The 14,952-nt window shown below is 40.2% G+C and overlaps 1 protein-coding gene across 3 annotated transcripts in view; it reads left to right on the forward strand.

Moving 5' to 3' along the window:
• The first annotated feature begins 2,541 nt into the window (after positions 1-2,541).
• IL33 (interleukin 33) overlaps positions 2,542-14,952 on the forward strand; it is a 51,164-nt gene continuing 38,753 nt past the window's right edge. Inside the window, exon 1 of one of the 3 annotated variants that reach the window (XM_049896786.1) lies at positions 2,542-2,633. The gene's annotated coding sequence lies outside the window, so the exon portion shown is untranslated. Of the gene's footprint in view, positions 2,683-14,952 lie in introns of all 3 variants that reach the window. The other 2 variants (XM_049896785.1, XM_049896787.1) reach the window with 2 other exon arrangements.

Genomic DNA, 14,952 nt, shown 5'->3' on the forward strand with positions numbered 1-14,952 from the left:
TTTTACTTCTTCCTTACCATTTTGGATGCCCTTTGTATATTTATTTTCTTCATCTAGCTAGAACTGCCAGCACAATGTTAGATAGGAGTAGTGACAAAGGGAATCCTTGTTTTGTACCTGTTCTCAGGGAGAATGTTTTCAGCCTCTCTCCATCAACAATGATGTTGGCTATTGGTTTTGTATAGATGCCCTTTATTATGTTGAGGAATTTCTCTGCTATACCTATTTTATTGAGAATTTTTATCAGGAATTGGTGTTGGACATTCTTGAGTGCCTTTTCTGTGTCAATTGAGATGATCACGTGATTCTTTTGTTTTATTTAGTGGTGGGTTACACTGGTTTTCTAATGTTGGACCATCCTTGCATATCTGGTATAAATCCTACTTGGGGTTTTTTTTTTTTTTTTTTTTGATAAAATGCTGAATGTTATTGGCTAGAATTTTGTTGAGAATTTTTTTTTGCATCTATATTCATATATTGGTCTGTAATTTTCATTTTTGTGGTGTCTGTCTTTGCCTGGTTTCGGTATTAGGGTTATGCTGGTTTAGAATTCGGAATATCTCTTCCTTTTCTATGTTCTGAAATAGTTTGAGTAGTACTGGTACAAGATCATCTCGAATGTTTAGTACAATTCTCCAGTGAAGACATCTGGGCCAAGGCTTCTTTTTTGGGGGGAGGGGTGGCATCCTGTCCTGTTTTTTAATATATATTTTGATATTGTCTGCTGTCTTCAGAACATTCAGGAATTATTTCCTTCATTTATTGATTGTAGATTTGCTTTATGCTGTTTTTGTGTTTTATTTGGTTATGCTTGGGCAGGTGGGCTGGGCATGCTTTGCTGCTTGCTCGTCTGTGGTCAGCATGATACTTTTCAACTTGTCCAGGTGGGCAGGGACAGTCGCTCAGCTATGGTATAGCACGTCACGTTCAGTGAGGGGGAGAGGCAGGGATGGGTCAGTTGCAGCACATACTGGGGCCGATGGAGCAGGGCTGGAGGTCAGTTCAGGGTGGGGTCCAGTGTAAGTGCCAGTGTTGCTCAGGGGTGCAGTGCTCGGTGCACGGTCCAGATAGGCAGAAGGGAAGAGAGAGAATGTAATGTGTGGAGCTATGTGGGATCGAGTTCTTTGTCCTCTCATTTGATGCTTAGGGTTCCAGGACTGACGTTTGTATCTGTCTGCCTCAGTTTTTCAGGTCTTTGCTGTAAAGGGATGGCGTGTACCACTGTCTATAGTGCCATTTGGCTCCACCTCCCGCAGATTGATTTTTGATCTGCCCTAGTCAACTCAGCATTCTGCCTCCTAGCTTTCTTTCTTAACTGCTTTACCCCAAGGGTGGGCACAGCCCTCTTCCTTCTTTCCTCACAAACATAACACTATGTAGCAGATGACTGCTTGGGTTTGAGGATGATGAATGAACACCGAACAAGAAACAACTTCAAAATGGATAACAGAAATCATTGTTGCTCAGTTCCTCCGGTGCTTCCTCCAAAGAGACTCCAGCCCAGTAATATCTTTACCAAGCCCTGTTTACCCACTTGTTCTCTCATCTTCTCTTTCCCCTGAATTCCAGAATCCTAACCTTCTATACCTCAGGATGTTTTCCAATAGGAAAACAAAAATATTCCTGTTATTTAATTTTAGAGAACATTTTTTCTGCCTCTTTGGTTCAAGTTCACTCTTCTACACTAGTGGGTTGGGTGGTTGTAGGTGCCATACTAGGTACAAGTATATGTAACAAACAGTCACATCACAATATCCTTCTAAGTACAACAGCAGTCTTCCTTCTGGTGTGTGATCTTAGAATGCAGCAACGGCTGGAGTTTAAAAAGAACATTCCTGTGCCCCTTAATTTCCTGCTACAATTATAGTACGAATGCCAAGAGAGATGAGGAGATGCCATGTAGGAGAGAACTTTCTCACAAGAGAAGGAGAGATGGAATCGACAGTGCAGGATTTGCTTTTATGATAAAATGGGATGTCTTCTGTGAGACTTTTGGGATGAATGGGAGGGTGAATAAGCAATAGGGAGCAGGGAGGGAGGGCAGGTGTGTTGTTCGCGATGCAGGGAGTATCTGAGAACTTTTCATTTGCACATGAGCTGCCTATTGCTGATATGTAAAAGGGAGTGACCCAATTAGAAAGGAGTTCAGAGGCATATCTGACCTGTTAGTGAAGGCTGTAAATTAAGAAGCTCATGGCTAAAAGCACAAACATAAATGGCAAAGGAATTCCAACACAAACAGTGCTAAAGGTGAAACTGTGATGTTCAACTCTGAAGAAAGCAAGTTGTAAAGTGTGGATGGGAGCCGAGGAACGATTGTGAGCTGGAGATGGAAGGGGAGGGTGGATAATTCTGGTATGAGTTGGAAGGAAAAGAAACACAGGACATAAAATTCATAATCTGTTGAATTTTAAGATGAAAATAGTGGAGAGGGCAGAAGGCAGTGAATCTTAGATGCTGAGAAGACTGTAACTCTTATGACACTTTATACACTACTAAAAACGTCACCCGCCCAGATCTTCCTTCTAAGGCAATTTGGTTTTCTGCCAGATTTTGGGTAATAAACAGAGTCTCAGGCTCTCTGAACACAGAGCTGCAGCGTCTCAGGGGAGAAATCCAAACAAGATTATAAGGTAAGAATGAAACCAGTACTCTGAAAGATTTCTCGTTGGATTTTGCAAGGTAAGATCTTGGGAGCCCTGAGAATCATTTTCTATTTCTGTAAAATAAAGGATTAGGCTGATTTGTCATTATTATTGTCAGTAGCAGTAAAGGTTGATGATGCTAGCTGCCATTAATTTACAATTTCATTTTGCTTTCCTTTGGATAATTTGTAAAATTAATAATAAACTGCAAAAGTGGGTTCGTAATGGTCTTTATAGTAAATGTTTCCTTTTATTCCACCTATGTAAAACTTCATGAAATAAGTTGATAATTCTACTTCATATTTCTACTGCTTATCCAGGGCAAGCTTACTTGCAATTGTTTACAAGTGGTTTTCAGGAAAAGGGGAATAAATAGAAAAACTGAGAAGCTCTACCCTCTCAAAAAAGAAAAAAAAGTTTGTGAAAAAATGAGGCATTGATATCCTCAGTGGGTCAGTTTCAAAGCTCATTGATTTTGTTACTTTTGTTCATTTAGAGACTTTCTTTTGAATACTGTTTTCTTCTTTTTATTCCTTGCTGTCTGCCTCCTGACAATTTTTCCTCCTTGCCCTCCTCTCTGCCTTAATTTTCCACATGTGAAAGTACACTTCTAGACAAATTTCTCTCTGTATAGAGCCAAGGAGACCATTTTAATAAAGAAAATGGCATAAAACTCAAAAGCGTGTATTGTGGTTGCACACAAGTCGTATTCCAGGAGGCCTTTGGAGATGGGGTGAAGGGGGGAGCCTGCCTGTCTCTGACTCCCAGAGCATCAGTGTTCGGCTTCTCTGCTGGAATCTTCTGGACTTGATGCTTCTCTTTCGATTTCATCCTTGAAAAGCCACAGTTCCGCATTCAGATCAGAAAATGTCAAAGCCTTCTTTTTCCCCAAACCTGGGGTGCATAGTTAGGTAGTGTTCTCAAACAGTTAGCTCTGAGCACCAGCATCATACTACAGCTCAAGTTTCACATATTTGCTATTCTTCTTCCAAAAGAACCTGGCTCTCCTACAAATCCTTGCTCAGTGGCTGAATAATTCATTTTCCCACGAATTTTTTTTTTTCTCTTTTCCATCGCTGTTTAACTTATAGCCAGGATATACTTCTTTCTCCTTCCCATTTGTAGAGAGGGAAGAATTCTGAGAAGAACTATCTTTTAGGGTTGAAATTGTCAGGGATGAAAGTAACAGACCAAAAAAAAAAAAAACCACCCAAACTCATTGCTATCCAGTTGATTCCAACTCATAGTTACCCTATAAGACAGAGTAGAACTGCCCCATAGGGTTTCCAAGGAGCAGCTGGTGAATTTGAACTGCCAACCTTTTGGTTGACAGCCATAGCTATTAACCACTGGGCAACCAGTGCCCCAGTTACAGCCTTGGAAACTCAATGGGCAGTGGTTTTGTTTTTAGTTTGCTCTACTAACGGTTCTCAAAATTGTTTTCTAACCAGCAGGATTAGCATCACATGGTAACTTCTTAGAAATGCAAATTTTCAGCAGGGGTTCCAACAACAATGAACTAGTTCAAAGCCCTAGCTTTGGCTGTGAAGAGTTCTGCATCAGGGAGGAATTCAATCATTACAGGGAAATACTGCTGAGAAGGCAACTCTGGCGAAAAGAAACACAATACATCAGAGAATATTTATGCCAGTAAATCTGCCAGCATGAGGTCTTTTTATGGAGATTTGGGGTCGCTATGAGTCGGAATTGACTCGATGGCACTGGGTTTGGGTGCCAAAATCAATGTCTTTCATTCAACTAGTTGAAATTTTAGCAAACCTGATGGGAATCAAGAGTGTCACGCAGAATTCCCCTTCTTTATATCTCAATTTGCAGCAGGAACATTTAGAAACATTGAGACAAAAAATAATCTCCCTGAACAGCAGAAAGAAACCTTATTTCTACCCTCCAGAAAAAAAACAAAGATGCTTTGTTCTAGGAAATCAAGGAAAACCCTCTAATCTCTTATTAGCTTCTCTCTGGGTTCTCTTGTTACTGACATCTGCCTGCAGAGAGAACCTTCAAGGGGACACAGCCTGTAAGTGTAAGCCAAGTTCATGGGGGATGGAGCAGAAGGGGGGGCAGGAGGAGAGGGGAACTGGGGATACTTCCTCCCTGTAGCAGAATCCTGGCTGCTCTTGTTACTGTTGGTAAATCTTGTTCTACCTCTGAAGGATAGTAGGGTGGTTGGCCTTTTTTAAAATTGTGCTTTAAGTGAAAGCTTACAGCTCAAGTTAATTTCTCATTCAAAAATTTATATGCATATTGTTTTGTGACATTAGTTGCCATCTCCACAATGTGATAGCACACTCCTTTCCACCACGGGTTCCCTGTGTCCATTCAACCAGTTCTTGTCCCTTCCTGCCATCTCATCCTGCTTTTCGACAGGAGCTGCCCATTTGATTGGCCTAAGAAGCACATTCCTCACGTGTATTATTTTTTGTTTTATAGTCTTGTCTAATCTTTGTCTGAAGAGTGGGCTTTGGGGAATAGTTTCAGTTCTGGGTTAACAGTGTGTCTGGGGGCCATAGTTTCAGGGTTCTGTCAGTCTCTGACAGACCATTAAGTCTGGTGTTTTTATGTGAATTTGAGCTCTGTTCTACATTTTTCTCCTGCTTTGCCTGGGACTCTCTGTTGTGTTCCCTGTCAAGGCGGTCATTAGTGGTAGCTGGGCACCACCTAGTTCTTCTGGTCTCATGCTGGTGGAGTCTCTGATTCATTTGGTCCTTTAGTCCTTTGGGATAGTATTTTCCTTGTGTCTTTGGTTTTCTTCAAAATCTTTTGCACTGTGGCAGTTGGGAGAAAATGTCTTTAAGTTCACATCCCACCCAGTGCCGTCGAGTCGATCCCGACTCATAGCACATATTTCTTAATTATAAAAGCATAAAAATTAGAAGCCCATTGTTTTTTTGGCATCTAATTTTTTTTAGGTCATTTGTGGCAAATGCTCATGAAAAAGCATCTGGCAACTCAACAACAAAAAGGCAAACTACCTCATCAAAAAAATGGACAAAGAACTTGAATATTTCTCTAATAAAGACATACAACTGGCCAATAGGCACATGAAAAGATGCTCAAGTCATTAGTCATTAGAAAAATGTAAATCAAAACCACAATGAGATACCACTTCACCTGCACTAGGATGGCTATGATCAGAAAAACGGAAACTAACAAGCGTTGGCAAAGATGTGGAGAAATCTAAAGTCTCATCCATTGCTGGTGAGACTGTAAAATGGTGGAAAAGTTTGATGATTCCTCAAAAAGTTAAACCTATAATTGCCATATGACTCACAATTCCACTCTTACATATATACCCAAAATAACTGAAAACAGGAACTCAAACATACCTGTACAACAATGATCATTGCAGCATTATTCAAAACAGCCAAAAGGTGGAAACACCCAAACGCCCCTCAACAGAAGAATGGATAAACAAAATGTGGTATATAAACACAATGGACTATTATTTAGCCGTAAAGAGAAATGAAGTACTGATGTATGCCTGTCTTAGTTACCTAGTGCTGCTATAACAGAAATACCAAAAGTGGAGGGCTTTAACAAAGAGAAATTCACTAACTCAGAGTCTAGTAGGCTAGAAGTCCAAATTCAGGGCATCAGCTCCAGGTGAAGGTTTTCTCTCTCTGTTGGCTCTGGAGGAAGGTCCTTCTCCTCAATCTTCCCCTGGACTAGGAGCTTCTCTGCTCAGGAACCCCAGGTTCAAAGGACACTTCCTGCTCCTGGCACTGCTTTCTTGGTGGTATGAGGTCCCCAACTCTCTGCTTGCTTCCCTTTCCTTTTATCTCTTGTAAGAAAAAAGGTGGTGCAGGCCACACCCCAGGAAAACTCCCTTTACATTGGATCAGGGATGTGACCTGAGCAAGGGTGTTACATCCCACCGTAATCCTCTTTAAACAGGCAGAGATTATGATTTATAACACATAGGAAAATCACAAAATGGAGGACAACCACACAATACTGGCAATCATGGCCTAACCAAGTTGACACATATTTCGGGGGACACGATTCAGTCCATAACAGTGCCACAACATGGATGAACCTTGAAAAGATTAGGCTGAGTGAAATAAGTCAGACACAAAAGGACAAGTGTCATATAATCCTAGAATAGGCAAATGCATAGAGACCAAAGCTCATTAGTGGTTACCAGAGGCAGGTGGAGGGGGAAAGGAGGAGTTATTGCTTAAGGGGTACTGAGTATCTGTTAAGGGTGATAGAAAAATTTGGAAACAGATAGTGGTGATGATTGCACACAACATGGTGAATGTAATTAATATCACTGAATTATACACATAAAAATGGTTGAAATGACAAATGTTTTGTTATATATATTTTAAGATTTGAAAGCAAATAAACTAAAAGAGATCTACATAAATGGAAAAACATGCCATGCTCAAGGATTGGAAGACTTAACAATACTACCAAAAGTGATTTACAGATATAATACAATCCCGATCCAAATCCCAACAACATCATTTCATGAAATGGAAAAACTAATCCCCAATTTTATATGGAAAATAAGGAGACCCTGAACAGATAAAGCAATACTGAAGAAGAAGAATAAATCAGGAGGCCTAACACTTCTCAGTCTCAAAACTTACTATACAGCCATGATAATGAAAACAGGCTGGTACTGGTTCAGTGACAGACACATAGACAAATGGAAGGGAATTGAGAACTCAGAAATAAATCCATCAGTCTATGGGCAGCTGATCTTTGACAAAGGGCCTTTAATAGGGAAGAAACAGTCTCTTTAACAAATGGTGCCGGCAAAATTGGATATCTATATGCAGAAAAATGCATCAGGATCCACACCTCATACTATGCCCAAAAACTAACTCAAAATGGATCAAAGACTTAAATATTAAAACTAAAACTATGAAGTTCCTGGAAGATCACATAGGGTCAAAACTAGGGCACCTAATTTTAGGCATAAGCAGCCTATCAAACAAAATTTAAAAAGCATGAACGACAGAGATAAATTAAATAACTGAGATCTCCTAAAAATTAAATAATTATGCTCATCAAACAACTTTGTCAAGAGATTAAAAAGAGAACCTACAGACTGGAACGAAATCTTCGGCAACAACATATCTGATAAGGGTCTAAACTCTAAAATATATAGAAAACTTCAAAAACTCAACAACAAAAAGACAAATAATCCAATTAAAAAAATACACAGTAGATAAGTAGTAACTTTGGTGAAGGGTAAGACAGTACGTAATACTGGGGAAGCCAGCACAATTTATACAAGGCAAGGTCATGGAAGTTCCATAGACACATTCAAACTCCCTGAGGGACTGAATTTCTGGGCTGAGGGCTGTGGGGACCATGGTCTCGTGGAACATCTAGCTCAAATGGTATAACATAGTTTATAAAGAAAATGTTCTACATTCTATTTGGTGAGTAGCATCTGGGGTCTTAAAAGCCTGTGAGCAGCCATCTAGGATACTCCAATGGTCTCACCTCCTCAGGAGCAAGGAAGAATAAAGAAACCTAAAGATACAAGGGAAAGATTAGTCCAAAGGACTAATGGACTACATCTACCACGGCCTCCACCAGACTGAGTCCAGTACAACTAGATGGTGCCCAGCTACCACCACCAACTGCTCTGACAGGAATCACAATAGAGGGTCCTGGACAGAGCTAGGGAAAAATGTAGAACAAAATTCTAACTCAAAAAGAAAAGACCAGACTTGCTGGCCTGACAGAGACTAGAAAAGCTCTGAAAGTATGCCACCCTGACACCCTTTCAGCTCAGCAACGAAGTCATTCCTGAAGTTCACCTTTCAGACTGACAAAGGGTTATCACACTGTGGTGGTTAAGTTTTCAAACCTTTAGTTTGTATTTTCTGGCCATTTGCACACAGCAGCTCTGTTTAAACTGTTATGGGAATTAAATACACAGGGTGTGGACTGTGGCTTAGTTTATTCAGGTCTATGGCCAGGAACTCTCATATCTGTGAGCGGAAAGCTTCCACACTCTTAATTTTTACATGTCTTATAATGATCAAATGTTCTATAGGGTTGCTATGAGTCGGAATCTACTTGATGGCAACAGGTTTGGTTTTGAATATACAATGAGCGTATTAGTAGGGGGTCATTTGTGGCAGAAAACCTCATGGTCTCTCTAGGGCTATATTCAACACATTTAACAGCTGGTATGACATGAAAAGCCCTGGTGGCATAGTGGTTAAAGCACTAGGCTGCTAACTGAAAGGTCAGTGGTTCGAAACCACCAGCAGGTTCGCAGGGGAAAGATATTGCAGCCTTCTTCTGTAGAGATTTAAAAAAACAAAAACGAAACCCGTTGCCGTCATGTCAATTCCGACTCATAGCAACCCTACAAGACAGAGTAGAACTGGCCCGTAGAGTTTCCAAGGAGCACCTGGTGGATTCGAACTGCTGACCTTTTAGTTAGCAGCCATAGCACTTAACCACTGCACCACCAGGGTCCCCTGTAGAGATTTACAGCCTTGGAAACCCTACGGGGTTGTTAGGAGTTGGAATCAACTGGATGCAGTGGGTTTGGTTGCAGGGGTTTTTTATGGCATGAGCAGGTGCCCTGGTGTCACAATGGTTAAGCGCTCCCTGCTAACCAAGAGGTTGGCGTTTTGAACTTACCCAGTGTTTTCGTGGGAGAAAGACCTGGCAATCTGTTCCCATAAAGATTACAGCCTGGAGGACCCTATGGGGCAGTTCCACTCTGTCACAGGGGGTCGCTATGAGTTAGAATCAACGACAACATGGTCTGTGCAGAGATAAATCAGGAAGGCACCAGCCTTTCACAACCAGTCCAGCTGCATGGAGCATGACAGCTGGACACCAGCATGGGGAGGGACTCTCATCCTAGTTTTGGATCCTCCAACTTGGGGTGACATGCCAGGAAACATCTTGTGAAACACATGTAGCTTTACAGAACTTAGAACAACCTGGACTATCGTATCAGCATTCATTTGGAAATAAGCCTATCCCAAACTTAGGGGGAAACCCTGTGAAAGTTTAAGAAACTTGGACACACTATGAGACTATGTTTTCAATTAACGTATGTATGAGTCATATTTTTCTGAAAAAAAAAAAAAACTTCATCAGAAATAATTTTTAGTGCTTTTCTCTTTTGTACATTATTATGGACTCACTTTTTTTTTTGTCATAATAGTAGTTACTGTTGTAGTTTTCAGCCTTAACTTGTTTAATTATCTATACTTTCTTATGCTTTTGACTCAAATTCTTACAATTTGGCACATGGAAGCAGCTTTATGCTGGCTTACTGATTCTTTCTTAAACCACCTCAGAACTCTAAAAAAAAGGCCTCCTTGTGTTGTTCCAGGCTCACCGAGCATTTCTCCTCCCGGAAATATGTACTCAGCCCAGCCCACAGAGCTCTGGCTGTATCAGAGTACAAAATCTGGGCTCTGGAGATTATTTCACCTCAAGGTTGACATTAGTGCAGTTCACCTGCGGAGCTAGCTAATCATGAGTTCATATTGGCACTTTCTACATTGTTTTAACAGTACTTAATTACATACCTACGTCAGCTTTTATCTTAAATGATAAGTCAAACAACTTTTTACAACTACGTCTAATATTTTAGGTTTATGACTCTGTAAATATCTGTTTGACCTCCACTGCAGTCCAATTATTTAAGTTCTTTGAAGTTTTGAAAGAGTGGATGCTTTATTAATGAAAAACTTCTCACTTGGTAACTACAGGAGTTACTGGAGAACAGAGAAGCCTGCTTAACTGTTTATTTTATAAATAGAATGGTAACTGAAGTTTGATCTTCAAAGTCATGACAAGTCATATTCACTTGGTCACTATTTTGCCAACCCATGAGTTAATGCATGGCTCTATGTATATAATTTTTAGAGTCAATTTTACGTGCAAAGTTATATAACCAAAGTTTTTTGTTAAAGGCAACACCCAACTGGTGTTTTTACTGTTCTGCAAGAATAAAAAAAATTCTAGTACTACTTGGATAATTTGCATTTATGAAGAAAAAGCACCTCAAACAGTATATTTGTGAGTTTTCAAAATCTTGTCCTAGTACAAAAATTTTTCAGTGTATCATTTCTATTTTCTGATATATCATACTTTCTCTTTCGTATAAAATATTATTTTAATATGTCAATTTATATATCGATATTTTTACACTGAAACTTTGCTTAAAATACATTATTTAAAGATTAAACTGTTTCAACATAATTCAACCTTATTTAAAGATATTAAGAATGCATTAGTTCTTTGCCATTTGATTTTGGGATTTAGAAAAAGCCAGTGTGGATTACACTGAGGCAAAATAGATATGAAAAGAATTTTATCACTTAATACGCTTTTTACTGTGATAACGGATGCCCAAATTGAACATCGCTTAAAACGTAAGGCACTTGTTGCTCCCGTTACAAGAAGTTCAGAAGTCCACAGGTTGGCAGTCCCAGAGTTGCTTCAGGGAAGCAAGGACACCATCAAGGACGCAGGCTCTTCCGCCCTCTGCTCTGCCATCCTCGGAATGTTCTACTGTCTCCCCTTCATGGGAGAAGATGCTTGGCCAAACTTTTTTGAAAGTTACACTAAAGACTATACCTTAGTGTACAAAACATCTTAAAACTCCCCTTCGATGTGATCTTCAATTCTTTGATCAGGTACCTCAAAAGCACTGGTACTGCACTAAGGAAACTGAGGGACTGTGGCCATCTCCCATCTGAGCATTAACCACACCTGTTGCTGTCAAGTCGATTCCGACTCATAGCAACCCTACAGGACAGAGTAGAACTGCCCCATAGAGTTTCAGGGGGTGCCTGGTGGATTCGAACTGCCGACTTTTTGTTAGTAGCCGTAGTACTTAACCACTATACCACCACGGTTTCCTTGACCATTAACCAGTCGGCTCAATTCACACTTAAGCACAGTTGTAGACATGCTTTTAATTTTGTTTCTTAACCATGAAATTGAGTGCTTATTTAATTCTGTCAATGAATTCCTCTGAGCACCACACTTGAGAGTATGGAATCCACATATTTTAAAACCCACTGAGAGTCTCTTTTTAACTTAAAAACTGTTTTTTAAAAATTTTATTGACGTATAACATAATCACAGAAAATTGTGCAAACCATAAGTGTAAACATATCAAGAAATAGAAGAGTTCTAGAACTTCAGAAGCTTCCTCACAACCACTTCTAGTCACTTATCCCTTAACTCAAGGATACTGCGCCATTATGCTTTCTTGTATTATGTGTTAGCTTTGTCTGTTGCTTTTGAACTCATCTAAATTCTGAATTCGTATAAACGAATTCATACATCATATATTCTTTTGTGTCTGGCCTCTATCACTCAACATCACGTTTGTGAAATGCATCTCTGTTGCTGCACACAGTTTTAGCTCGTTTATTCTTATTACTTGTTAGAATTCCTCTAAATTAATATGCCAAAATCTATTTATACATTATAATATAGACGAACATTAGCGTTTCCAGCTGAGAGTTTATGACTAGGGCTGCTGCAACGAATATTCCCTTACATGTCTTTTCGTGAAAATATTTATATCTTTCTGTTTGGTATATACCTTCAAGGGAAATTGCTGGGCCAAAGGCGTGAATATGTTCGGCTTTAGTGGATACTGCCAAATTCTTTTCCAAAATGGTTGTAAGAATTTACACACACACCAGCCATGTAAAATAATTCCAGATGCCCCACATCCTTGCAAACACTTGATATTTTCTGTCTTTCTCATTTTGGCCATTCTGATAGGTGGGCATCCTTTAAGTTTAATGCATGCATTTTCCTTACCTGACTGTAAGGATCAAATTAAATCAATAAATCTATTCCACTTCTCATACCAACTGAATGAAATCAATTCACTTCAGCTCCAGTTCTATTTAATTCTGTTCTGTTTAATTCTGACACCAACTGTATAATGCAGTACTTCTTTTCCTGATCCCAACCACCAGAGCTAGGTCAGGTCTTACAATCTAAAGGGACATAGTCCTCCAGACTGACAAGTCTGCCCAAGACTTCTGACACCAGCTGCAATCTTGGGAGTCCACATGACACGCTCACTTCTGACCTGCTGGCTACAAATTTGGGGTTTTCCTATTATTCCTTCAGAACACCAGCAGTAAGTTTGAGGATCCCCAGGACCCCCTCACTTCTGACCTGCTGGCTCCGACTACTTCCTTGGATTCAAAAATTCATTAGAACAACTCACAGAACTCAGAAAAATGCTGTATTTATGATCATAGCTTTGTTATAGCAAAAAGCATACAAATGAAGAGAGGCACTGGGCGACGTCTGGGAGGGTTCCCGATGGAGAACTTCCGCGTCTCGAAACGTGATGTACTACCCTCCAACGTACTACACTCCAATGTGCCTATCACCAAGCAGGAAGCCCATGGAGCGTCCGTGTCCACAGCCTTCACTGGGGCCTCATTATGTAGGTCTCATTATGCCCCTCCTCTGCTAAAGTCGGCTGATATCACCTTGTGAGTCATTCTGGCCTGGGAAGCCCCTTTCCCCCAAGAGGCACCTCTTGAATAAACTCTTAGGTGTGGTCCAGAGACCTTATGGATAAAAGACATTTCAATCCCCTACGGAAATTCCAAGGTTTTAAAGGTTACCGCTCAGGAATCAAGGACAAAGATCAATATCTTTGGGTAAGGTTATATTTCTTGCCCAACACTAATCCAGAAATATGTACTAGAAGACTGAAGCAAGCAGTACTTTTTTCCCCAGACTCAAGTTAAGCTGGGAAAAAAAGCTTAACTTGAGTTGGAAGACACACTTTATTTAAAAAAAAAAAAAACCTTCCCTAGGATTATAATTTTGGACCTGAGACATTCCTTTGTCCCAGTTGCAAGGCAACATTAATAGGGGAAGAAAACATTAATAAAACAAATCATATTATATTTGAGTTTTCGGGAAAAAAATAATCAGGAATTACTTTTTTAAAAAATATCCTACTATAGTAGAAATTTTAAAAGTAGGATAATTTTCCTAACCCCGTAGTCACAAATTGAGTTATTACAGACTTTGGATACAACTAAGAAAACTTAGTACATTTGTTGTTGAATCATTAGCAACTAAGACTATTTAACCTTCATTAATTTTGTTAAAACATAGTTTACGTGACATATAATTATCTACTTTGTATAATTTATCACTAGCATTTGACAGAACCAGATCATACAGAGGTTTCATATGTGACAGCAAAGTACTAAAGACTGATCAACTGGTTAGTTAGTTTAGCACAAGGGAAATCCTTTTTTTTTTTTCCTATTACACATATTGTTTTATGACACTGGTTAACAACCCCACGACATGTCAACACTCTCCCTTCTCAACCCTAGGCTCCCTATTACCAGCTTTCTTGTTCCCTCTTGCCTTCTAGTCCTTACCCCTGGGCTGGTGTGCCCCTTTAGTCTCGTTTTGTTTTATGGGCCTATCCAGTCTTTAGCTGAGGGGTGAACTTCAGGAGTGACTTCATTACTGAGCTGAAAGGGTGTCCAGGGGCCATACTCTCAGGGTTTTTCCAGTCTCTGTCAGGCCAGCAAGCCTGGTCTTTTTTTTTTTAAATACTTTTTATTGTGCTTTAAGTGAAAGTTTACAAATCAAGTCAGTATCTCATATATAAACTTATACACACCTTACTACATACTCCCATTTACTCTCCCTTTAATGAGTCAGCCCGCTCCCTCCTTCCAGTCTCTCCTTCTGTGACCATTTTGCCAGTTTCTAACCCCATCTACCCTCCCATCTCCCCTCCAGACAGGAGATGCCAACATAGTCTCAAGTGTCCACCTGATGCAAGTAGCTCACTCCTCATCAGCATCTCTCTCCAACCCATTGTCCAGTCCAGTCCATGTCTGCCGAGTAGGCTTCAGGAATGGTTCCTGTCCTGGGCCAACAGAAGGTTTGCGGTCCATGGCTGCCGGGATTCTTCTAGTCTTAGACAATTAAGTCTGGTCTTTTTATGAGAATTTGGGGTCTGCACTCCACCGTTCTCCTGCTCCCTCAGGGGTTCTCTGTTGTGCTTACTGTCACGGCAGTCAACAGTTGTGGCCGGGCACCATCTAGTTCTTCTGGTCTCAGGATGATGCAGTCTCTAGTTCATGTGGCCCTTTCTGTCTCTTGGGCTCATAATTACTTTGCGACCTTGGTGTTCTTCATTCTCCTTTGATCCAGGTGGGTTGAGACTCATTGATGCATGTTAGATGGCCGCTTGTTAGCGTTTAAGACCCCAGACGCCACACTTCAAAGTGGGATGCAGAATGTTTTCTTAATAGAATTTATTTTGCCA

Source organism: Elephas maximus, chromosome 9, assembly GCF_024166365.1.
Source record: "Elephas maximus indicus isolate mEleMax1 chromosome 9, mEleMax1 primary haplotype, whole genome shotgun sequence".
Classification (NCBI taxonomy): domain Eukaryota; kingdom Metazoa; phylum Chordata; class Mammalia; order Proboscidea; family Elephantidae; genus Elephas; species Elephas maximus.